This window comes from Cylas formicarius, unplaced genomic scaffold (assembly GCF_029955315.1).
Source record: "Cylas formicarius isolate icCylForm1 unplaced genomic scaffold, icCylForm1.1 PGA_scaffold_10__41_contigs__length_53128322, whole genome shotgun sequence".
NCBI classification, from domain to species: domain Eukaryota; kingdom Metazoa; phylum Arthropoda; class Insecta; order Coleoptera; family Brentidae; genus Cylas; species Cylas formicarius.
The window spans coordinates 11,743,351-11,769,347 of NW_026844214.1; the positions used below are offsets into that span (position 1 = coordinate 11,743,351).

Sequence of the window (25,997 nt, forward strand, 5' to 3'; positions counted from 1 at the left end):
GTTGAAATTTTGAAACTGTAGACGTAAACATATCACCACCTTGCTCTTTTGATACGTAACTACAATATTTATGTTATAATAAACTTAAATTACAACCATATCTTCAATGTTTCCATTTAATAATAAGCACGTGCGTATCGACCAGCCTGAAAACTCATATTTGATTTCATATCCATAACGAGCTCATAAAATTTTCCAAATAGTTTGCTACACACTGCACATTACAACATTGCATAGTTTTCAAGGTGACATTTACTTTCCATTATCCAAATATATATGGGTGGAGCTGTCACTATATTTTTACTTGCACAGTTACGACCACATTCATCCTTATTACAAATCACAATCAACACTTGCTGTGAACTGTTTCAGGCTTATGAAAGAATTGCGCTTAGACAATAAGAAAATAATTACTATTTACGCCGTGACCAATTAACGGACCATTGTGTCGGAGGGAAAGGGACAACCGTGTGAGTGATGGAACACAAGGAAAACTTCTACGCGAATTCATTTAAAAACGCTCCCTTGGCTTTTCGCAGTTTTTGTAATTAAGTTTACTTTACCCTTTTTGTTTAATCTCCCTAAATTTGTTTCTCGCCTCGAAAACTGGCCGAATGCGTCACGAGAAAGGTCAGTTAATAAATTTAGATTAAAACACTTTTTGTGTCGCTTCCCTTTTTCATTTTTTTTTTATCGGAATTACACCCAGAAACAAAATATTTTGCGCTCTTTACACTGCCCGAGAGCAATTAAGCAAAGTGTTTTAGCGCGGCCGTAAAATGCATATTTTGTCTAACTGGTGTTTGCGGTTTCCTTTAATTGGGGGGGACGGAGTGTGTACCTAATGCAAAATTTAGAATGCTATTTGCCAGTGGAAAAAATATTTTATGTTAATAAATTATAGGATTATAGGATTTTCAAGTGATGTATAGTACTTTTGAAGTTTACAAATTTTATTTAACTCTAAACAATTTTAAATTCAAATTATGTATATTCTATAGAGTGATTCGTTGACAATTTAAAATTTATGAATAGCAGAATCCTGCGCTTAAGAAATAAATAATATTTTTCTATTCCCGTTTGTAAAATACCTAATTATCCACCGATCTAGCGTGCGGGAAGCGTCACTTTACCACGTCAGTTTCGTTTCCCATGAATCCGAGCCACTTCGGACATTTCCGGGATTTGACCACACGGATTTGGGAGCAATCGGATGTTTTCGGAGATATTTCCCACTCCTTGAATTTTGACGTTTGTCAATTGTGACGGTCATGTCAGTGAATGTATTCGTGTTGTTTTGCGAAAATGGAACCAAAAACTAACGGTCGTAGAAAAACTATAGTATGCAACACGTTCGGTAAACTTTTTAACTCACTCGTTTATTAAAAACTCGTGAGTCAAATGCTGTTTACCTCACTTGTTGCATAATTACTATTAAATAACTTTATGTAGATATCTACCCTACTTCTGTTTCTACATTGTTTTGTGAGTGTAATTTAAGAACATTAACGTGAAAACTTTAACGATATCGAAATATGACTACACAAGATCTTAATAATTCTTTTTTTTTGCTTTTTTCGTTTTGGGGATAAGTACACGCGGTCTTTTTGAATATGTTGTATTTAAAAGTTAGTTGAAAACCAGGCAACTGTTCATTATGTAGCTTTGGGTGGGAATTTCAGTGCGGGTCTCTGAATAAATATTGTTTGTTGTGGTTGTTTCAAAGTTTTAGACTTCACGACACGGTAGGACAGTAGGGCGAAACTCGCTCCTTTATATTTTTAAATAATGCTGAAATACTCCTTAAAAATGTCGAAAATTGTATACGCCGTGTTTGATAAGTTTAACATTTTTAGTGCCTTCGCCCGATTGTCGTGACATTGAAAAATCCCATTACGTGAAACCGTAAGCGAAGATGAGCCAGTCTTTACATTTTGCTAGTAACGTTGGTAAAATAAAAAAAAAACTGTCTACTCCCCACTTTAAAATACCAAATTACGCTTTGACCAAGCACTCGTAAAGTATCACTTTAAGCATATGGCTACTAGAGATAGAGTCTCTTATGAAGCAAATGTGAAAACAAATTATATAGCGTCAATCAATCAACATGACCGCTCACAGGTCGTAATTACTTGGAAAGAAAATGGCACAAAGTGCAGATTAGTGGGTGGAATGTGATGCATGCCCGAAAAATCATTACCTTTTTTACGAAAATATTAATGCCATCTTTAAGATGTTAGTTTCATTGTGGTGAGCCACCACGGACTTTTTTGTGGTTTGGCCACAGATGTGGCGAAGATCGGATGTTTTTAGTAGCCGTTGATCGTATTTTGATGATTTTTAGATTTCATGTTAACGCCACATGTCACTCAATGAATGTGTTCGCGTACCCAAAAACTAGCGGTCGTAGAAAGAGTACAGTGTAACACCTTCTTCGGAGGCTCGTTTAATGTATACCAAACAAAACAAACTCATGACTAAAATGCAGTTTATTAAACTTCTTGCATAATATCGATGCATTGATTAGCTGGTCTTTTTGTTCGGCTCTAATAAAGAAAATGACTTTTACCAAGTCGTTTATCATGAAAACCGACATATCGCTGTGATTCTTTATGTATACATATGTATATACTTATGTATTGTATTGAAACTGTCACGGGTCTGATCTAGCAAATCACAATTTAGCTACTTATAATCTTCATAACAATATTTTCAGAATTTAATCTTTGGCCATCATGTTCTCCAAATCAGTGTCATTAGTATAACCTCGCCACAGTCGCCAGTAAATTTAAGCAATAATTACACTCTACATTTTCTCTTTTAAAGCTGTTAATTTAAAAACCTGTTATATGCTGTAGAATTGATGATGAAAAGCTCCAGCCTATTTTTCATAAGGAGAACAAAATCATTTTGTTATGGCAACTGTTTTTGACCTAGTTCATTTTTCTACGGGTGTACCAATTGTTTCCGTTTAGGTACTTAAAACTCTGATATTATAAACTAAGAAAATAATATTGAAACCTGATTACGGCCCCATTGTCGCAGGACAATTCTCAGATATTGACACCCCAGTTTCGGACAAAGCCGATATGCAAAGTAATATGAAGTGACCTCTATAGAGTTTCCTTTGCCTACCGAACCACTTAGCTAATGGAAATTGAACCGAATATTGTGGCGAACAATAGAGCGTAGACACCTCGGTCGTTTGAGACAAATAATCAATTCAAAAACCAGTTTTGTCGAACAGGAAGCAAAAATATCAGCGACAAACAAATTGATAGCATTACGAAAAGGCAGGTAAATGAACCACGGTGGCTAATTATTTTGTAATTATACGAATGAAAGTCGAAACGGTAAAAGAATATTATACGGAAACTTGCGTTCCGTTTTGTTTTGGTTCCTAGCAAGGGCGTAAAATACCAGATTTTTTAATCGAGGTAAAAAACGAAAATTTTTTTTACAATATTTCTTCTGTGTAGGAATGTCAACTGTAGCTGCAGACTTTTCTAGAACTCAAAATTTATTTTATATGTATGTCTATATTCTAAAAAGGCAATGACCAATGAATTTTAATACCAGGTTCGCATATTACGTGAAATCCCTAGAGGTGAATAAAACAATCTCACTTCTTAGTTCATTTTGTTTGTACGTGGAGTGGCAGTTCCATATGTTATAATGTGCGGCTGCTACACTATCTGTTTACACACAATCAATTTCATCAACGTGCAAGGCAAGAAATAATCGCACGAGACATTGTTTTTTGTTAGCGTTTTTTTCGCCTATCGCTTTCGTCGTTCAAAAGACGTTATTTCGAAAGCGGGTTAAATCGATTTGTTCTTAAGATGGCGTTACGTGACATTACATCTTTAACTATCGAACGTCATTTTCAAACCGATCGAAAAGGAAAGAAGTTAGTTTTTATAAATAAAAAAAAACCAAAAGTTAAAACAAATTCAAGGTAATGTTGCAAGTGTTGGGTTGAAAACCAACTTGATAGGACTTGAAAATTTAAATTTGAATAATATTAGATAAGCAAAGCTTGGATAGTAGTGCCGTGGGACATTGCAAAACTAAAGACCTAGGGTATAATAGAAGCAATTAAAAAAAAAAACGATAATCCTAAGCTATTTTGTTCTAATATGAAGTTTAATGACGATCTATCAACTTTGTTGTAGAAAACAGGCAACTGTTATAACACGTTTTTTTAAGCATGAACGTAAAATTATATTTCAAACTTCCATTCAAAAAAGTATATTTGGTGCTCTTTAAAAAAAGACATAAACATTATTTTTAATCGTTATTATTTTGTAGGCCACAAGAAGAATGCAAATTACATTTTTCTGGGATGCACATTTAACTGATTATGAGAATTTATTAATCAAGTTAATTCAATGCCTTAACTTTACTAAATTAATGCTTTCCAAGTAAAATGTAAAAATCTCAAAATCCTTTAAGTTTAGATTGATTTAAATTATTAAATATTTAATATTAATTAATTAATATTTAATAATTAAATATTATACATTAAAAAAAAAAGTTACTTTGGACTATTGTTGGGTAGCTAATTCGATAGAATGAAAAAGAGTTGCTATTGGTGTCGGATACACTAAAAATTCGTTCTGATTTCTTTTTAAAATTTACTTAATATATTTTATTAAGTTTATTAACTCAAAAAGTTTGAATTTTCTGTATCCATTAACCGAGTAGACTTATTATGGTTACTTTTTCCCGCAAAAAAGTCAAAATTAGTTTGTTCGACATAAAAGATTGTTTTGTACTGTCTCCTAATACCTAGGAAAAGGAATATACAATTTAATATTTAATGCCGAGTCGTAATGTTATTTTGCAATGTTACATCTAGTTACTATTATCATTCAGATCCTATATTATTATGTGAATTAATTTAAAAAAAGATAAGTTGTGAAGGTATGCAATGATGTGAATAAAGCTCAAAGAGTCAAGTTTCGGTAGAAAAAAAATTTCGTATATCAAGAGTATCTAAGCCCAAAAAAATTTTACATCCCACATAATTTTTTTATTATGTGGCACATCCCCAGGATAACTCTAAGCTTGCGCAGAGGCATCCTTGTCCGGTAAATGTTAACTCTGTTGTCCAGCTTTTGCGAATTGCTTCTGTTGTTGCGGCAGAGTACCCTTTTTGATCTGTGAAAAATTGACAATAAAAAGAATATCTATCGCTGCGTGCAACCGTCGAAACACTTAATAAAACCGTTACATCGCGAAACACGAAACAATTTTCTAGGGAAGTAAACGAAGTCGTAAATGCAAAAACCCGAAAAGCTGTAGAAAACAATTTAAAAATCAAGCTCAAAGCATTACGGCGGAAAATTAAATAAAATGATTGACGTCTTTGTTCGGATAAATTTTTAATTTCCGGAAATTCAATTTTTCAATTTCACAACTGAGCAGAGTAAGCGTGACAAAAGTTGTTTGCCGTAAAAATGGTAAAATTTTTTAAATAAAATGTGCCCTTTCAGTTCCGTCGATCAAACGTAGAGGCGCGATATTAGATTTTTAATATTCGAAACTGGAATTTTTGGGCGCGTTGTTATTTCTCTGGTTTTGCCGATTTATAGAAGCATTTGCATTTACAGCCAATCACGATGTTTATAAGAGAGTTATCGAAATAAGTTCGATTCGCACAACTCTTTAAAACTACAACAGAAACGGTAAAATAGTTTTCCTAATCCTTACTCTAAAATTCCCAATTGATTATTCACGAATTAAGCTTGCGGAACGTGTCACTCACCCATGGATGCATCGGATATTTCTAGTACTTTTGTCAGGGATTTGATTAGTGATTGTATTATTGCTTATGGTAAAAAGAGTAAAAAGGGTATTGTATGCAACTCAACCAAAGTGCCGTTTATGAAACTTGGCATAGGTAAATTTAATTCGTAATTCTAGTGCCTTTATTTATTAATATTTACAAAATCTTTCAGAAACATCCCGAAAATTTTAAATTTAACGTCACTTAATTTTTCCTGGATTTTTGTGAAATTCTGAGACAATTATGTTTCTGTTTCGCACGTGAAAAATGTTTAAGCCTAACAATAAAATTCCATTTTTGATACACCATGGAAATTTTCGACCGCAACTGCTGGTAATCTATATTTTCCCTTTCATTTTCTTTATTTTATTATGTTGACGTATCAAAAGTTTAATTGTACTCTATATTCGCTATATGTATAATAAAATCGAAAAGTGTGGTGACAATATGCCAAAAGATTATTGGATCAAAACTAGAGGCCGTGAAAATAGTTCAAAATATATAATATTAAAATATAAATAATATAAAAACGGTTTGAGTATTAAAATACGCGCATGGAGCAACCCTTCCGCATACTCTCGGTTACTTTTAGTAGGAATTAGAAATTCAAAGACAAATATAAATCACAGTAATTGCAAACGGTCAGTCAATGTCAAGCATTAAGGGCATATAAAGCAGCCATATACAAATGCACAAAATGAAAAAAAAATCCCTACTCGCAAATTATTACCGCGATTTTCTAAGAAAACCAGAATATTTTTTAAATTTGCCGATTTCCTCTGGCTATAAAAATATCTAAATGATATAGCGGCAGACGCCTCTCGTTTCACTAAAAGTCGTGACACGTCTTTCGATTTTGAAATCAGTATAAATATTTTAGTGGAGAGTGATTAGAGTTAATTATTATCGACATTTCGACATTGGTCGGGCAAATGTTACCCAGTCGATATATTAAATTTAATTAACCTAATTAAATCTAATTAGCCACCCCTGTTTGTATATAGTCATTGCCTTTTTGAAAATGTATGTTATTAAAAGATGCTTTTGAACGAATTACAAAAAAAAAGACTTCACAGCTTAGTTTCATGCTTTTTTCGAAAAATGTCTGGACTCGATTTAAAACTTAAAAACTGAAATCTTAGTTCCACTTTTTATTTTAAATAATCAAGCGTTGGTCACCAATAGGTGTGTGTCATTTTTAGTGATTTTATCGCAACGTTGCTCTTTTTAGGCCTTAAAATATGGAGATGCAAAAGTAGAAGAAAAAATATCGAAGATGACCGGACGCGTCAAAATGTTTCGTTAAGAAATCAGCCCGAGAAATATTGTGTGAAATATTCCGTGTGAGAGCCCGTTTCTTGGCAAGAAAAACACTCTGTAACATAATATCGGAAAAAATATTAACGATGTATAGGTTCCCCTTGATAAACGGTCGCCATTTTTTTTATATAAAAGCAATCTCGAAGGATTTTTTCTCGGGGCATGTAATATTATACATCCGTGAAATTTATATTTCCTCCCTTATATTTTCCGCATAAATTTCACCACCCAAACATAAAACTCGATTATCTGGATGGCTTGGATTTTTTAATCTGAGCTTATCAGATCTGGGCGGAGATGCCGTTTCTGCTTTTTACTTTCTGTACCAGTGTCCTGGAATTTTTGTTTTGTATTTGAATAACATGCCTAACTAATGTCCAAATTGGAGAGGTCTACAAAATTAAACTTTTTTACAGATATTTTTTTTACGATATTTCTAACACAATTTATTTTTTTATTCAGTAAAAAAGTGGAATGCTAGTTCAAAAAAAGTTAAACGAAAACTTTACGCGAAATTTTTGAGTGAAGCCTTTGTTTCTTTGCCAGAAAGCTGCGTTGTTCGGACATTCGGCAACTTCATATTAATCCTACACGATGAAAATGTTGTAACATAATTGAAAATGAAACCCAGGCGTTTTTTTCGACATTGGTCATTGTATTTTGGAAATCCTTTTCTTTGCATAATGTTCTTATCGGCGGCCATGAAGTCTGGACGCTATCAATTCGGTTGCATCCTTTAGAAGGCGCAAATCTCTTAATTAAATAACTTAATTCACTTTCGGAGTTAGATTCCTATGATTCTGACGATATGACGTTTTCTAGTTCTTTTAGCTCGGTACGTATCGGTACATCTGGGCCATGAGGAACTGATCGAATAGCAGAGTCAATATTGGGATACACAATTTGTTTCTTATATTTTCTGTATTTCTTCCCAGCTTTTTGCCAGTTTAGTAATGCTTCAACGCAAACGGAACAAACAGTATGAGGAGCCAAAGACTTGTCATGGCCACTAATTTTTACATCAAAATAAGCGTGGTATACAGTTTTCAAAAAAGAAGTTATAGTTTGCCTTTGCTTCACTACGACAAAAGTACCACATATACAACAAAAGATATTTGGATTGTTCGCACAATGTATTCTTTCCATATTTATACTTTCTAGAACACTAGAAATACGCAACAATAAAGACAGTAGCCGCAAACACAGTAGCACGACGACCAATACAACCAAACTGCGCATAATCGCTTCTGCGCCAACTCTGTTGCTTTGCAGAGAAATTTAATATTATACAGTGTTGCCAAATCACATTTAATTTCATAAAAATCAAGCTCAGGTATTAATATATATACATAAAATAACATTGTTGTGATATAGATACAAAAAAAAATCACTGTAGACCTGCGTTATTGGCATTCAGGCACCGGGCCGCTCGGATGCGAAGTGCCTGCAAATAATCTGATCTTAAAATTTGAAATATATGATTATATCTATGATTCAAAACTAATTAATAGTAGTAATAATAATAGTAACTTTTTTATGAGACGAATCAAACAATCACGCCAATTGCGTCTTAAATTTAATAACAAATTTATCATTCAACACACATGCACACAAACACACACAGATTCTTAATTGAAACCATTATCTTTAGATGGCAGTATTTCCTATCTGTATAAAAGGTATACAATATAATATAATATATAAAAGTTACCAAATAGAAATACCAAAGATAGCATGTTACGCCACTAATTTGATAAATTTCATTGTAGTCACGAATTTTGTGTTGACACGAGCGGAGAGAGTGTGTAATAAACAGGTTGTGCCTTTTTGCAACTGTACTATTATACAGAGAGAGATATAATGTTGCAATAATCGTATAAATAAAAAATTAAAACATTGTATTATATTGTGTTGGTTGCTTGAAGCCTGTTGTGAAATTTATTTCACTTACACAATTGGTCTAAGTTTATTAAAGGAAAATGAAAATAGGCATCAGATGGAAGAAAAATGATACAAGATGAGGATTCATGGAGTTGCCAAATGTTGCGTTTAACATTATTTTAGCTTATGTGTAAGAAAATGCAAGTTACTTTAATTTTGAAAATGCTACAAAAGGTTTTTCTTGGAAGTATATTAATATTAAAAACCTAAAGTTCGTTCAAACGGTATGTTATACCATGGTAGTAAAAATTTTCAATTTCAAAAGGTCATGAATTATGAAAACTTTTTTCTGTAGTTTCAAAATGGCCTCATAGCATATATCATAGCAAGTTGCTTTACAAAATACCAAATATTATTTGCACAAAAACTGCAATACAAGAATGGTTATCAGTGAACAATACACCAATTAAAGAGTCTGATTTTATTATGCTATTTAATGTCCTGTTTTCTTAAATATGTCTTATTGTTTTAGAAAGAATTGATTTTAAAATATAGATATAGGTTGTTTCTACAACCCCTTTTTACTGGCAACCAGTTATATACACAAATTCAATGTCTTCCGATAAAAACAATATTCACCTATATCGCCTCGAAATGTCGCTATCAATGCTGCGGTAAAGCGATGGGATATTTGAAGTTTACCAAATCGATCCACGAAACACACTAAATTATTTTTGCGCGCACCTCACAACCAACTGCACAAACCGATTCAAGGGACATAAAAGCCACAGTATACGTTTCTTAACAGCAACAACAACAGTCCGGTGAAGGAGGCAACTTACATTCTGCAAACTGTGATTTTGCCGTAATATTATTCGATTCAAAGGAGATAAGTAGTTGTGTAGGGCCTTTTAAGTAGCACAAAATCAAACATAACCTCAAACTCAAAAACCACGCGCAGGGGGGCTGCCGTGCTATCAGTGTGTGCTCCGCCCCTAGAAAGCCCCCGTTGCTTGTATGGTGTGCTCGGTCCCCGTGTTAGTGGTGATATATTTATGAAATTGCCTAAGGATTGGCAAAACAGCAACGGTAATTAAAAAAATCCAGCAGGATTAATAATGTTCCTTATAAAATTTTCTAATATTTCAAACAGAAATACCTATTCCAAAACGCCTTGAAATAATATTCACTTCCCAAAAAAGTACCACTATCCCTGAAGGTTGCCCCGCAAAGGTGTCAAAAACTGGACAACTTGTTCGTAGCAGTAGCAGTACCCGTATACCCGTAAACCGTTAAACTTCGGAATTTTATCACTTTTATCACTTGCTTCCATATATTTTTTGTGCACATTCTGTTCAATCCAATGTATAGCATTCTACGCTCCGCAAAGTATACTTAAGTAGTTTTTGGAAAGTTTAAACTCCCCAGAATGCGAAGAGAAAATTCCATCCCTTCTTTATTTATAGTCGAATCAATTAAGTAAATAAATGAACAAAACAATTTCGTAACTTTGTCACTGTTTCGTCTTAAGATAAATATTGATAAAGCGACAGAGTTTGTTTTCGACGTTATAATGAATTGAAACAAATTTTAATTAAACGTAAATCCTAACAAAATATTGACGGAGTCGAAACAAAAATATAAGTCAGGCAATTTCGGTAACAATTTTGGCAAAATTTAATAATATTCTGAGGTAATTAACAGATTCGCAAGGAACATAAGTAGAAGTTATCTTTATATAGTTTAGCAGAGAGTTATAATGAGACAACGCGGGAGGCACAAAAAAGGTCATCTAATGTGAATGATATCTTAAAGCGCAAAATAATTTCGAAATTGCCGAAGTCTACAAAGTTTTGATTAGTTTTGTCTTCCAATCTCTGTCTCTATAGATAAGGGGCAAAAAATAAAATTCGCTAATGTTCAGCGAAGTCCTTGTTGTCGGAGAGTTCTCATTTTAAATTATCATTGAATGGTTAGTTGCCAAATTTTTTTATAGTAGCGTTAATTTCCACTAGAAATGGTCGCATTTGAAATCCTTATAAATGTGTTTTTTATAAACGTAATTTCATTGTTTAGTTTAAATCATTTCAGTGTAGTTTTTAGTCACGAGTAGTATTTTGACATTTTCCAATTCTGACGGTCTTCCTACACGTCAGTAAATAAACGTAGAAAAAGTCTATGACCAACACGTCAACAGGCTTCTCCAGTCGCTCATTTTTGAAACACTTGCTCTTGCCAAATTAAGCTATTGATGTCTTTTAAAAATCGGGCATAATATAATATCGGATATTTTATAATTTGTGTAACGAAAGTGAGTTCAAAACATTTTACCGATTCGTGTCATTATTTTCTTTCATTATCACTTGAACAAAACAGCTACAGAGTTTTAATGAAGGCACCGTGCATACCAACACGGAATGTCCTTATATCTTAAAATAAACAATTTTTTTGCACCGACATCCTCTGCATACTTTATAAGATGCATAAATAACGACTATTATTTCGAAACTTTAACTTCTGATTTAGGTAGGCACGTCATTATTACTTTAATAATGCAGTACGAGATGTCCCAGATTTAATGTATTTATATTAATTAATAATCAAAAATTTTGTTGTGAAATGTTTTATTTCTTAACGGAAATAAATGGTAATGCTATAGGTGTTATTTTTTTAAAATACCCTAGTATACTATTGTACTGAACGGAATATTGTGACCAAAATACAAGATTTTCAAAGGATTTCACTTTGTAGGTATGTAGGTTCCTATTAATGCTTATTTTATAAAATCATTTTCTTTCAAAACCGCTAAATCTATCAATGTTATATTTTTACTATTATTTATTTTATTTATTATTTTTGGAATGTACAATGGAAATAATTTTGACTTTCAAAAAAGGTTATAATACCTAAATATTAACGTTTTCTAAATAATTTGAAGTTTGTCCAAATATAACCTAGCTTTAATTTCTAAGAAGTATTGAAATTATGTAACCGAGATCTGCAGTAAAGTGTACTCATAAACAATTTTTTGTATTCCAATTAGAAAAAAACACTTTCCAACTTATACAGGATGTTCAGAAATTCATTCTAATCAAATAAGAATTTCAAGTGATTGTTACTTGGTTTATTTTCATTAAATTAAACATACTAATACCTAATGGTTTTAGGATGTGCCCTAGCTAACTCTTCGCCCTTTCCCAGGACACGCAATTACAATTAGTTTGGTTAGTTTCCTTTGGTTTGCTGTGCTGTGAATTTACTCATTTTATAGCTTGATTGATCACACGCCCTCTCATACTCTAATTTTTTCATACTCTTCAATATTTTTTTAAATACAATTGTTTGTTTAAAAACAAACTCACTGCAACAACTTGGTACTCTGGACAATAATACAAATAAGAACCGTAATCATGTATAACTATTTTTTCTTCGGGGATAAAAATTCGTTTTTCGTCAATTACAAAATATGATTTATAAAGCAACTCGGAAAATATAAAATGTTATGTAAATTTAAATTGTAGTTTTCCGCTTTGCGAGAAAACGCGCAGAGCTATAGTAGATCCTCCAACCATTCGATCGGATCGGATTTTTCTATTTAAATTAATCATGTTATCGCCACTTCCTTTTAGATTGGAATAAAATTTTAGATAATTGTTATATGAGATATAGTGTACTGTACTGTACCTTACTGTTAATTTCGCTTACATAGACTTTTATTTTTAACACAGCGAAGTGTAGCATATATGTTTTCTTAATCTGGATTTTCTCTATATATCGTAGTTATAGTTGTAAATTTCAAATGGATTTTTATGATTGGGGACCGACGTTTAGAAGCAATTTTTCAGGGAACATTAACTGTATAAGTGTCCTTCAGAATCAATTTCGTCGGTCGGTTAACTTCCTGTTAGCAACTTAGTGTGTTCAACCCGATCTTAAAATAAAATAGGAAATCGTTTCATTTGGTTTTCCTTCAAGTAATCGTATTTATTTGCCTGAAATTCAATTTGACAAAACACATTTATGCAACTCCAACATCATGTTCTGTTTTGGCGAACGTCCCAAGTCGTGCCAATCTAACGTTACTTTGGTTAGTTAGAGATTGATTGTCTTAATATCCGGCCCCAAGAGTGAGTCAAATAAAAAATAATGATCCCACAAGAAAAACCGTGCTCCGCTATATCTGTAAGTAAAAAAATATGCTGAAGCCGTTAATTAAGTTAAGTTAATTAATTTAATAAAGTTTTACTATTTACAAAACTTCTGGATTCCTCCTGAGTCGGTTGTTGTTGAGTCGAACTAGCTAACGTTTCGCCAATCATGCTGTTGGCTTCTTCAGAGGTTAACTGCAACTCGCTCGCATTGTACTCACATATTGTTTCAGGGGGCCGGGCTAAATGAGGGGCACAAACATCGTCCCGGATGACTGATTGGTGACGGTGCTCAAAGTTTACTTGTATTTTGCGAAAAACTAACTTTAATATATTGTTAGATCAAGTAGTCACGTCTCGATATTAATGGAGCTTTTCCATGGCCGAAGCTCAATATTTTTTAAATATTTGTTTTGGCCGTGTTGTGTCCAAAATAAATCGAGCAACTTCATGCGCTTTGAATTTTTGTTGCCGAAATACTTTATTTAAAATTAATTTTCATATAAAGTGGTTTATTGCTTGTTCCAGTAAATAAATTGGATCGTTTCACTAAAATTCGGCGGTTTTTAAAATACACTGACTTGTCATATTTATTTATTTTTCAGCAAATAATGTACTCATATCAGTTATTTTCGACGTTTTTCCATTATCAATAAATTAAAATTGAATTTAATCTAGCATTTTAAAATAATTTGCACTACCTTTGTATTTATTTAGCGCGCTAAATAAATACAAAGTTTATACCTGTGCGATTTATACCACACACAGATAATGAAAGAATGAATATTTAAATTTGCTAAATTATATTAACATTTTTTTTGTGTTTCATTCTCAAGTCATTTTAATCTACACGGAGTAATGCCGCTGGACATTTAAGTTAGTTGGTAATTAGATACGAACGGTGGTAGCTTTATTGATAATTAATGAAAACATCACTTGGTGCCCTTCTTTACTACTACCACTACCACCAAATAAAAGAACAAGGCCGGTCTGCAGCATTGGTTCGCAGCAAACTAATGAGAATATTAAATTGTTGAGAGATTTTCAGACAAGTGGTAAATCTAATCTATTCTGATTATTATATTATTATTATTATTGGCTAAGAAAATCTCGTAGAGATTCTTGACCATGAGGCCAAATATGAAAAGTCAACGTAGCGTGTCCATAATTTTGGTTTTAGATGGAAGGTGTCGCGAGGGATTTCTTCTCAAAGGCTTCCAATATATTCGCGATGGCTGTTGATGAGAATGTTTGGTTCCAGATTCTCAGATTTCAATATATCTGAATTAGTGTTGAGAGTTTCAATAATAGGAAGTCGAAACTAACCAAAATATCATGTGGATCTAATGTAATGGTTTTTAATTGTTCAATGAAATAAAAGAAATTAAGTACGAAACCATCATCCGCTTAGAAAATTCTTCTCAAATCTAGCTTTGCTTTACTGTGTGAAAGAATTCATTATACCTGTAAAGAATAGACCAAATCAATAAGACTTTTCTGTCTCTACAAACACGATTCATGGTAAAGCTGAAAATCTTCTTTTATCTTATACCCAGAATTACATTCCAAAAATTTAACAAACTAACGTCAACACTAGTAGAACCATAAAACTCTTCTTAACTACCACACACCGTGGGAACTGTATCATCTCACCAACTTTCTGACACTGAAAAATCAGTTCTTGCAAAACGTTCCAACTTCGTCCGTACCCCACGTATTATCCCAAAAGAGGAAATCATTTCAAATGTCTAGTTTATCCTAAACAAGAAAGAGTTAATGAAATTCGATTTGAAACCACAAAAACACTTTAAAAAATCAAATCTAACATTCCAAAGTCTGAGCCACATTGCTCTAAAATCTCTAAAATCTAATCCCGACATTGTAATTCTATAAGCAGATAAAGGCATAAACACAAATGAATATCAGGAATAGATTCAAGATATTCTTACACATAGATGCTTTCGTCAACTTAAAAAAGATCCTATGTCATCTATAGAACGGAGAATCAGAATCTGGGAAAAAGTATATCAGCCCTCATGACTCAAAAATTCCTCGTCTCCACGCACTCGCTAAGATTCACAAACCAGGGTTGCGTACTTAATTCCTTTCATTTTATCGAGCAATTAAAAACCATTACATTAAATCCACAGGATATTCTGTTTAGTTTCGACGTAGAATTCCCCTGTACTAATCTCCTTATTCTTGAAAATCTCAACATTATTTCAGATATGTTAATTATATTAGAATCTGGAACCAAATCTTCTCATCTTGTCTGGAACATATTTTTCTTTGAACGGTCTATGGGTTCTCCATTATCACCAATCATCGCAATTATATTTATGGATGCTTTTATCTAACCAAATTATGGAAACGGTTGATTGATGGTACTTTTGTTATTTGGCCTAATGGACAATAATCTATACACCTATACACCATAACAGTGAATTAGATACTATTAATAATCTACCATTCTTAGATATTCTTATCAACTCTCTCGTTTACAGAGCCGTACAACTATCTCAAGCCGAGCCACTGAACCCAGAATTAAAACACCTTAAATCTGCTCTTCTCTCTAATAATTTCCACATTACAGATATTAAGCGTTCATCACAAAATACAGTTCACCAAAACTTTCTAAAGACAATGAGTCCAAAAGTAACCCCACACTTATCACTCTTGTCCTCCCTTACATTCAAGACATCACTGACCACATATCAAAAGTTCTTAAGAGATATAATGTCAAAACCAGATTTACCGTTTGTCCAAAATTCTCTCAACATCTTTGATCCGTCAAAGACAAAAATGCGTTTCAGATATCAGGAGTTCAAAGCATTCCATTCATATGCGGCAAAGAATACATTGCTGAAACCGGACGAAAAATATCAACTAGGCTCAAAGAACATGAAAGAGTCTTAAAATTGCCACAAATAAACTCATCAGTACTATTTACAAGACTTTTGAATTCCTCCTGCGTAGGTTGTTGATGAATCGAACTTGCTGAGCGGGAAGTTTCTTTGAAAAATTAAACTTGTCGAACACCATCGCGAAACCGGAAATCGAATTTTATTCGGTAAAACTAAAATTCTGCATGTAATCAATTCTACAAACAAAAAATTCTAGAATCTTTAGAAGTCTATAAGCAACCAAACAACCTTAACCTTTTACTAGTATGGCAATCAGTCATCCAAGACAATGTTCGTGCGCCTCTGTTAGGTCCGGTCCCCTCAAACAATATAAAAGCAGGTAAAGAGTAGAATACGAGCCAATCCCCGTTAAGCTTTGATTAATCATGATTCATTAATAACCGAGGCAAGAGAAATCTAGAAATTTTGTAAATAATATTACATTATCATGTGGAAGTTTCTTTGAAATAAGTTCTAAGATGGATACTAAGCTATGTCTAAGTTCAAATCCAGTTTTCATATCCTACGGTAACACTCAGCCAAATATTACCCAAAAATATTTCCATTCATTAGAATAGCTGAAATCGATTTTTCACAGTTCTAGCAAGAAACAGCGTAAATAAAAGGGACGGGATTTTTCCTGGTGTAGAGAACGAGCCAAGCTTTTTTTTTTCGGACGACGCAAACTCCATTATGAAGATCTATAAATTTCCCTAGAAATCATAAATCGCATTCGCTCGGAATGAACTATAAATTTCAATTTCGCGTAAAACGACTCTCTAAACGTCAGAATGATGTAGAATGGGAACGTTTAAGTATGAACTAATGATCTCCTCTAATTCATAATAATTTGAAATTAATTTTCGTTTCCTTCTTGGCAAAAACCCGATCCCGCTGTCCTGTTCGTGCGGCAATTAAATTAAAATCTATGAAAAATAATTAAAGAATAAAGCATCGCGTTACGAAGGTGAGGTTTGTTATTGCCGTTGCGTTTCTTTTGTGGTAATTTTTGTGAATTTATTGCTTTGCCTTAATTGTTCCCGAGATTTATGGGGTGAGTGATTTAGGTACTATATTATATGCGATCCGGTTGATGAAACATGCATTATGCATTCACACGCTGAAAATTTATTCTGATGTGCGAGTGTAGAAAAAAAATGCGGTTTTATATTGTGCGGGTAAATTAAATACTTCGACCTTGACAAGTTTTAGTCAAAACATCTATAAAAAGCTCTCTCTCTATCTTCGGTTTAAAACGTCCGATATCTAGCCTCCATTGTCTTCGGTCCTCCCATTGGCCATCGTCTAAGTTTTTCGAGCTCATCGCTTTGCGAACTCCGTCGTGCCATGTTCTTTTTGGACGCCCTCTTTTTTTTCGAGGGTGTGGTATCCAATTCATTGTTTTTTTAGGTAATGTGTCGTCGTTCATACGCTGCACATGGTAGCACCAGATCATTTGTTTTCTTTCGATGTCAGGTATGATTGTGTCTTCGAGTCTCATTTGTTCCCGAATACTTTCATTTCAACAAAATCCCAGCCGGCACCCTCAACGCTCGCGCTCCGAAAACACTTCGAAGACTGGCTCGGAGCGCGAGCATTGAAGATGCCAAGTGAGATTTTGGCGAAACGTCTGCCGGATTCCAGTCGGAGTTCAACAAGCGAACGGATGATATCCCGGAATATAGTGTCATCACATTTTTCCATCCGTCAATCAATACGTGAAAAAAAAAAAAAAAAAAAAAAAAATATATATATATATATATATATATATATATATATATATATATATATATATATATATATATATATATATATATATATATATATATATATATATATATATATATATATATATATCTGAACCCGTTTTTTCCTGTGTAACCCCTAGGTATTTGCACTCTGCACAGGCTTCTGTTTCTTTTGAGTTTCCCAATTATAGGTTACCACTTTCCCTTCCTATGCATAGATATTTCGTTTTTTCAACATTCGTAGTCAGTTCAAAATCTTCATAGGTTTCTTTTAGTTAGCGCGCCATATATTCTAGATCTTCTTTATCCCCTGCTATTACTGCCTGATCGTCTGCGAACTGTAGGCTAAATTCTGTTCTATCAATTAGGGGTATTTTAGTAAGGCTTCTTTAAGATAAATTGGTGGCGTATGTTATATACAGCACCCATGGCGAAGCCCCTTTGTTACGCAGAAATCTCTGGACAGAGTTATTATAAAGGTTTTTGATAGCATTTACTAGAGTTTGTACAGATATCCCCTTGTAATTTTGACACTCCGCTCTAAAAAGCTTCGTAACCTAAATTAAAATTCGCGTAAACAAAAACCATTATCCGGGAAAACATAGATCCACAATTGAAACTACAAAAGATAATGATTACTTCATGGGTTTATTTTTGAGTTGAGTTATATGACAATACCTTTTATTAACCCATTTTGTCCCAGTGGTGCCGTTAATGCACCATCTATTCTATGATTTTTGTTGTCACATACAAGAAATATTTTTGCACATCCATGTGAAAATTTTATTATCACTACTGTAGGCCATAAAACCTCAGAAATCGCTAATTTATGTGTAAAGGATAGATCTTATATATGACTTCAAAAGTTAACAAAAGCGGCACATAAATTTGTATCACATTTTCAAGTAAATAAAAAAATATATATTTTGGATTTGTATTGCCATTTTTGTTAAGCCTATAGCAAGTAGATTACATCGCAGAAAACATACATAGGAAATACTATATTGAATATGCATTATTTTTTGAAAATATTTACTGGTGCGTAAATGCACCACTGGTTTTATCTGTGAAACAAAACATTGTTATTGCAAGTCTAGACAAATCAGCGCATGTAGAATAAACATCCAACAATTAGCGTGTTCTTCAGTATCAGTTTGTGCTTTGTGCAATGAACGTTATAGTTCGTAAAATATGGCATTTCCGAGGTAATTGACTCAAAAGGAATTAGAGGCGGCTATGGAGGAGATCGTGATGGATGAGGACAAGAACAATGAAAGTCGAAAGTATTATTTTTATTTACGTATTCCATTCCTTGTAAATTTATGTTAAAAATAACGTAAAAAAACATTTACAGAACATATTGACGCGGTCTATATTCCACCTGACGTGGATACCTTGACTGACGAAGAAGATATGAACGATAACATAAATCTACAAGAGTTTGGGGAACCAAATGATATAGTTGGAATTTTCGAGTTACATACACCGAATGATACAGCTTCAACCTTCAACAGTCCTCTAATTCATCAACTACTGAACCTGAATGAGACTCATCAGATGATGAAACCCTGGAATTCAAAAGAACACGTATGCTTTCTGCAAACGACAGGCTTGCTCTACTGTCAAATGGAAAAAAGGTCAGATTGAGTACACTCACACACCTGTATCAGATGAATTTAGATTATGTGAGTAACTAAAAAATAGGCTTTCTGGAAAAAATCCGCTTGAATTTTTTTATGTTTTTTGATGACGAATTCATTGATTTGATTTTAAATCTTACATTGCTTTGCAACTTTTAAAAACTGATAAAACAATTACTCAAAGACATCTTGCACCTGGCATAGATGAACTGCGCTATGATAATCAAGGTCACCTCATGGTTGTTCATGCTAATAAAGCCCGAAGGAGATGTAGAATCTGCCACAGCCACACAATTTACGTTTGTAATAAGTGTAACATATGTTTACAGTTACAGCCAGTTTGCACGTGTACTTCTTTTGTGATACATAAGCACTTGAAATGTTGACAACGACATATTGTGAATCTGCTTTGAGCAAAAAAAAAATGTTTATAAGTGGTACAAGCTGCTTAATTTTGAACAAAAGAACCGTCGAAGGCGCATCGTTCAAGAGCTATCAATAATGATCCTGATATGCTCAAGGTCATAACTGGAAACCAAAGCCCAGTCGTCCCAATGGAAGAACCCAGAATCACCAAGACTGAAAAAGGCACGTCAAGTTCAATACGCTCAATAAAGTGTGTGAAGTTCTGCGCCGTTTGCGAGAAGCAATACGAAGAGAACGTCCGGAATTGTGGGAAAACAATTAATTGATTTTGCATCACAATAATGCACCTGCTCACTCATCGTTGCTTGTGTTTAACTTTTTGACCAAAAACAAAACCACAATCATGCCTCAGCCACCATATTCACCGGATATGGCCCCGTGAGACTTTTTCCTGTTGCCAAAACTTAAGAAACCCATGAAAGAAAGGAAGTTTGGAACGATTGAAGAGATAAAAAAAATCGCTGGAAGACTGAAAAAAGCAAGTCAAGTTCAATACGGTCAATAAAGTGTGTGAAGTTCTGCGCCGTTTGCGAGAAGCAATACGAAGAGAACTTCCGGAATTGTGGGAAAACAATTAATTGATTTTGCATCACAATAATGCACCTGCTCACTCATCGTTGCTTGTGTTTAACTTTTTGACCAAAAACAAAACCACAATCATGCCTCAGCCACCATATTCACCGGATATGGCCCCGTGCGACTTTTTCCTGTTGCCAAAACTTAAGAAACCCATGAAAGAAAGGAAGTTTGGAACGATTGAAGAGATAAAAAAATCGCTGGAAGACTGAAAAAAGCAAGTCAAGTTCAATACGGTCAATAAAGTGTGTGAAGTTCTGCGCCGTTTGCGAGAAGCGATACGAAGAGAACTTCCGGAATTGTGGGAAAACAATTAATTGATTTTGCATCACAATAATGCACCTGCTCACTCATCGTTGCTTGTGTTTAACTTTTTGACCAAAAACAAAACCACAATCATGCCTCAGAACTCAGTATAATGCCGATGAAAACAAAACAGACCTGATTCAATCCCTTTATAACGGTTCTGCCTTTCGTCAATAGCTTTGTTCTAATTGCTGTCAGAAACTGTAAATTCTTGTCACTCAAATGACCTTTTGTAACGATTAATATTTTTTGCTTAAAAAAATCAGTTGAGTGACAGGAATTTGCAGTTCCAAACCAATTTTAGACTGTGGTTGGAACAAAGCTAATAAAATACCATCTGTCCACGTCTCGAAAACTTCCAATGCGTCATGCGAGATGCTCACCGCTGAGACTCAGGACGCAAGTCTGGATCCCCATTAAATAAATTATAATTTCATAAATTATACCACTAAAATAACTATCGGTAATGAAATATTCGCTATTTAATTATAAATTTCTGCAATTGGCATTACGAAAACAAATAGCACAACAAATCGTTGGCAAGAATCGTGCTTAGCCTGCCAAATACTTGGGTACAACATATAACCGAAAACGAACTCAAACAAGGAAAACCCGAAATGTAAATATTTGGAATTTACCTCAGAAGCAAGGTTCGCTAACAAAGCCTACAAACAGACAAGCCATGCAATTGTTTTTATAAAACGAACAACAATCTTCTGAACGATTATTTATTTAGCGAACGGAATGGTTTACCCGTATTATTTCTGCTCATTCTCGGTTTGGTGTATTGCCAAGGGATTTACTGCAAGCACAGAGGGTCGCAAATGTTTAAAATTGTAATTAATTATTAGAACGTTGGTAATCTATCTAGAGTTCTCTATGTTTAACGGATACCAGGGAACATTTTCCGTATTTTGAGCTTCAAGATCCTTTATTAGTATGAATAATTTAGATAATGCTTTCCTATTAGGCCGCACATGTTCGTTGGTGGTTGCATTCATTCATTTGGCTTTAATTTTGATACGGTAGATCCTAGTAGGCCGGACCATTTTTGCTTATCATTCATTATATCCATCCAACATGCGCATGCGCAAGATTTAAAATCTCCTTTTTAAATAATAATGACCTTGCGACATTCAACAACCAACCTCGCGCGCAGATTGTCAGTGAGTTTGAATGCAGCATTTTTACGGTAGTATTTTCTCAAAACATGATTTGATCCCACTAAATCTTCATCCAACACGTGCAAGTTAATGTAGGTGCATGCTCGAAAGATCATTTCTACCTCTACGAAAATATTATAGCCACCTGAGGCACATATGAGATATGGGTCAATTTAATCTTTGATTAGTTTAATACAACAATAACAAACTAACCAAAACTAAGCAAATAAGCTTGAGTAGATCGCATACTAAACTGTCGCTTCAGCATATTATTATAAGTTTTTTATAAGTTAAATGGTAAATGCTATACTTGTAGAGTTTCAAAGAGTTCAAATTCAGATAAGACTCAGCATTCATTCAAAGATGAGGCCAATTCTTGAGTCAACCATACGAATTTGCAAAGTTTTAGACTTTAAGATTTCTTGAAATATCCGCTCTTGTTAAGAAGATTAGCAAGGAAGGCGAAATCTGTTCTAGGTTATTTTTGTAACATACTTTTTTGGTTACTTGGTTATGGCCTTGGTTGTTGCTAATATTTTGTTGACACACGTTTCTAGCTATAACTATGTTAGAGTTGCATGATAATGTAAAAATATATACTTTAGCAAACAAGCATATCTACATTTGCAACGCAAGTCGAGCAGCTAACCAAATTCTTGCCACCTTGAAATATGTTTACCCTCATTCCACAATTGAATATATCGTATATTATGGTACTTTATGTGCGTATAACAATTACCAAGTATTTTGTGTGGGGAAAAATTATATAAGGTCTAAATAATAAAACCGCTGGAGAAAGAGTGTATTTTTTTCAATCGAAGTTGAGAAATTTAGATTCTTCCTTTTATTACCTGGTGTCCGACATCCATTATAAAACTAGCTATAAAAATTGCTCGTAAAACGCAACGGATATCGCAATTAAACAACATGCATCAAATTCTGCATTTTAACTGCAGAAAATTGCAGGGCAATATTTTACTTGTTCAGCAGACACCGACAGAAAATTGCTCTAAACCGAACACATTGCGCAGACGATGTTAAATTTTGCTTAATATTTCATCTAGAATTTCGCTGAGATAGCGCCAAACATGGCTTGTATTTAAATTAAGTTCTTCCTTGAGCATACAAATCCTTGAAAGCGTCAAATTTCCCGGGACTGGCGCGACATCCCGAGCTTTCAGATAAAAAATCATAATTTATTTTCTGAAAACGAAATTCACCAAAGTATTTCGACATAAAACAGTTTTGACCTCGTTGTATATAAGATGTTGGTATAAACTGCACTAGCTACGTGCGGATAACTATGGCGTCCATTCATAATAAAGTGTAAACAAGAGAGAATTGAATGTATTGGTCCACTGTATATGTACAATCCATTCACGAATGATGAAGGTCTGATGGAAATTGTATAGGCTAATGGAGTCCAAAAGGTATCCGATATTGATTCTTAACATATTTCTTATTATTGTGTACCCTTAATAAAAAGACACCCACAGTTAATTGGCTTATACTATTATTTATTATTATTAATCTTAACAAGAAGGACAATTAAATTGTTCATACCTACCTAAATAGAAGTAAATATAGTAATAAATGTGTTAGTATGTGATGCTGATGCGATGAACGGTCTTTTATATTTATGGAAACGTGGTAAATTTTACATAAAAATCATATATGGATCATCCACATAATTTAACTTATATTTATGAACACCATGTAACAAAAGTTTCCTGGATTCTCCTGAAGATTAAAAATATTATAATTTTGTTGGTACAGGGTGTCCCAAAAGTATCCTCCACTACATCAACTTTGTTATTGTACATGAAACATCCTGTATATTTTGACATTTTTGGAATCCTTGGTTAAAATAAAGATCACTTTCTTTAGAAATTCTTATTCGAATTTTTCATAGTTTAGGGGGTTATGTGTTTTTTGCTTTTGGAACACCCTGTATCAACAACATTTTAATATTTTTAATCTTCAGGAGAGCCCAAGAAACTCTTTTTCGTATCTCCTATGGGTTTCCAGAATCGTATTATTTGGCACATGGTGTACTTCCTGGGATAGCAGGAGGAATCCAGAAAATTTGGCAATAGTTTGAAAGGCTTTTTTTAATATTTTTTAAACAAATATTTACCGATATTTTATAAACTTGTTGCAAACAATTTAATTTTTTAGATTAATGATTTTTTCTATAGGTTTTACCCGCAATTAATAAATAAATCCGATTTTTAGCAATAAATATACAAGCAATGTTCGAATAAAAAATTCATGCATTTGAAAACATTTTTTAGGGTCATGTCACAATAAATAAAAGTCCAAAATTTCTTAAGCTTACCGACGAGCAGCAAAATTGTAAAATCCTTTAACGCCAGCAAACAATTAAAAACCAATTAGTCGCCGTCAAAGGAAAAACTATCTCTAAAATTGGTCATGCGGAAGTACAAAAAGTTTACACTCGAAACGAACAATACATTCTCAACTTTTTGCGCTTAGTTCTTTCTAATTTAGTGTATTGTTGTCTTGCCGAAAATTAATTACGGCCCTCGGAAATGTTATCTTAATGTTGCTTTCATTCCGATGGCAGCTGGAATTTCACTTTGGAATACCCTTTGTTAGAGTTGCTAAAATATAAAGATTAATCCGGAGCAAGCAACAATAGAAACTGAAAAGACGCACGATCTTATTTTCGATGCGGCGACGACGAGAAAAAAGTCCCGACGAAACATTGCATTTTTCCGAGTTAACTCTGACATTAATTTGAATTATACAACTGAGAATTAAGAAGTTCGTTAAAGGAGGATTTTCGCTAATTAATTTATAGGGGGTCTTAAATTAGACGGAACTTAAAAGGCGCGCCTTTGGACATCAGCGTTATGCTGTCATTCGACGATTCGTTTTCAGCAGTGCATAATTTATAGGCGATTTAAGAAAAGTCTGTTGTTTCCGTCTTATAGATTCTTGCAGGAGATAACTAAATAAAGAATTGCTTTCACCAATTTTTCTCTCAGAACATTCAACAATGGATTTTCCAACTACCAAATCTGCATCTTTTATAGCGTACTTATTGCGTTCCATCTCAGTATTCATCGCAGAATTGTCAGACTCGACACAAATAATGGATATGAATTGAATATATGGACCATCCATAATCATGAGGTTCATCCAAACCTGTTGTAAGTGAAGGTATATTTAGTTTTGCAGCTGCCCTGAACCTTTTTGAATTTTTGGTTCCCCTACAATTGTAATAGCTTCAATAGTAATAGCTAACCAAAACTAACCAAAGCTAATTTCGAGAAAAAACCGAAAAATGTTTGACTCCCTAGACCTTAAAAATAAAATTTACCAAATTACGAAATGTAATCGGGCACATATTTGATTTAAATATATTATATTACGCGACAAGTTTTATAAACAACACTTTAGTCACTACCTTGCGTGTGAGGCAGTTTATAACCGTGTTGCTGACATTCGTCAAAATGTCATTGTTTTAAAAATCTACTGAAAACCTACCCCTGACTAAAGTACCGGAAACGTCTCAATTAGCTTAGTATATAAAACCGAAGTTTTAAAGTGATTCGGTGTGCACTTCTGATCATAATTGAATATTTTAGAGTGGGGTAAACAACATCTTAAAAATACATCAGATCTATTTGAATCGATGCTTCTCAAAATGTTCAATTTTATTTGATTATTTTTAATATTTTAAGTTTGCCTAATGGAGGTGTTTATTTCAAAGGTGTGCAAGTATCAAGTGCTATATCAAGGTTTTTATAACTTAGTTTGCTAAAAACTTCATTAACGAAGTTTCTGCAGGTAAAGTCTGTTCATAGATATAAGAAAGTGACCAATTGCTTGGGTGGTCATTAACATAGAATAGAATTAATAGAATAGAAACATAGAAAATTTCGAAATTTAAATTCAGGTAAAATTGTGGTCCGTAATAGAAAATAATTTTATACCTACCTGTGTTTAATATTCTTTGGTTTGGCATACTACTTAGTTTAAGTTTATTAGTAATCATTCTTATTTCGTGTTTAATACAAGTGTTGAATCGTATGCGAATTATGCAAAATATGTGCGAGTCTAGTGTAT

At 33.5% G+C, this 25,997-nt stretch overlaps 1 protein-coding gene across 4 annotated transcripts in view; it reads left to right on the top strand.

Moving 5' to 3' along the window:
* Positions 1-25,997, top strand: part of LOC132708314 (hemicentin-1) — a 555,715-nt gene that overhangs the window by 152,817 nt on the left and 376,901 nt on the right. The window contains exon 1 of one of the 4 annotated variants that reach the window (XM_060680577.1): positions 17,015-17,097. The exons of the other annotated variants lie outside the window; for them this stretch is intronic. The gene's annotated coding sequence lies outside the window, so the exon portion shown is untranslated. Of the gene's footprint in view, positions 1-17,014; positions 17,098-25,997 lie in introns of those variants that run through there. 4 annotated transcript variants of the gene reach the window in all.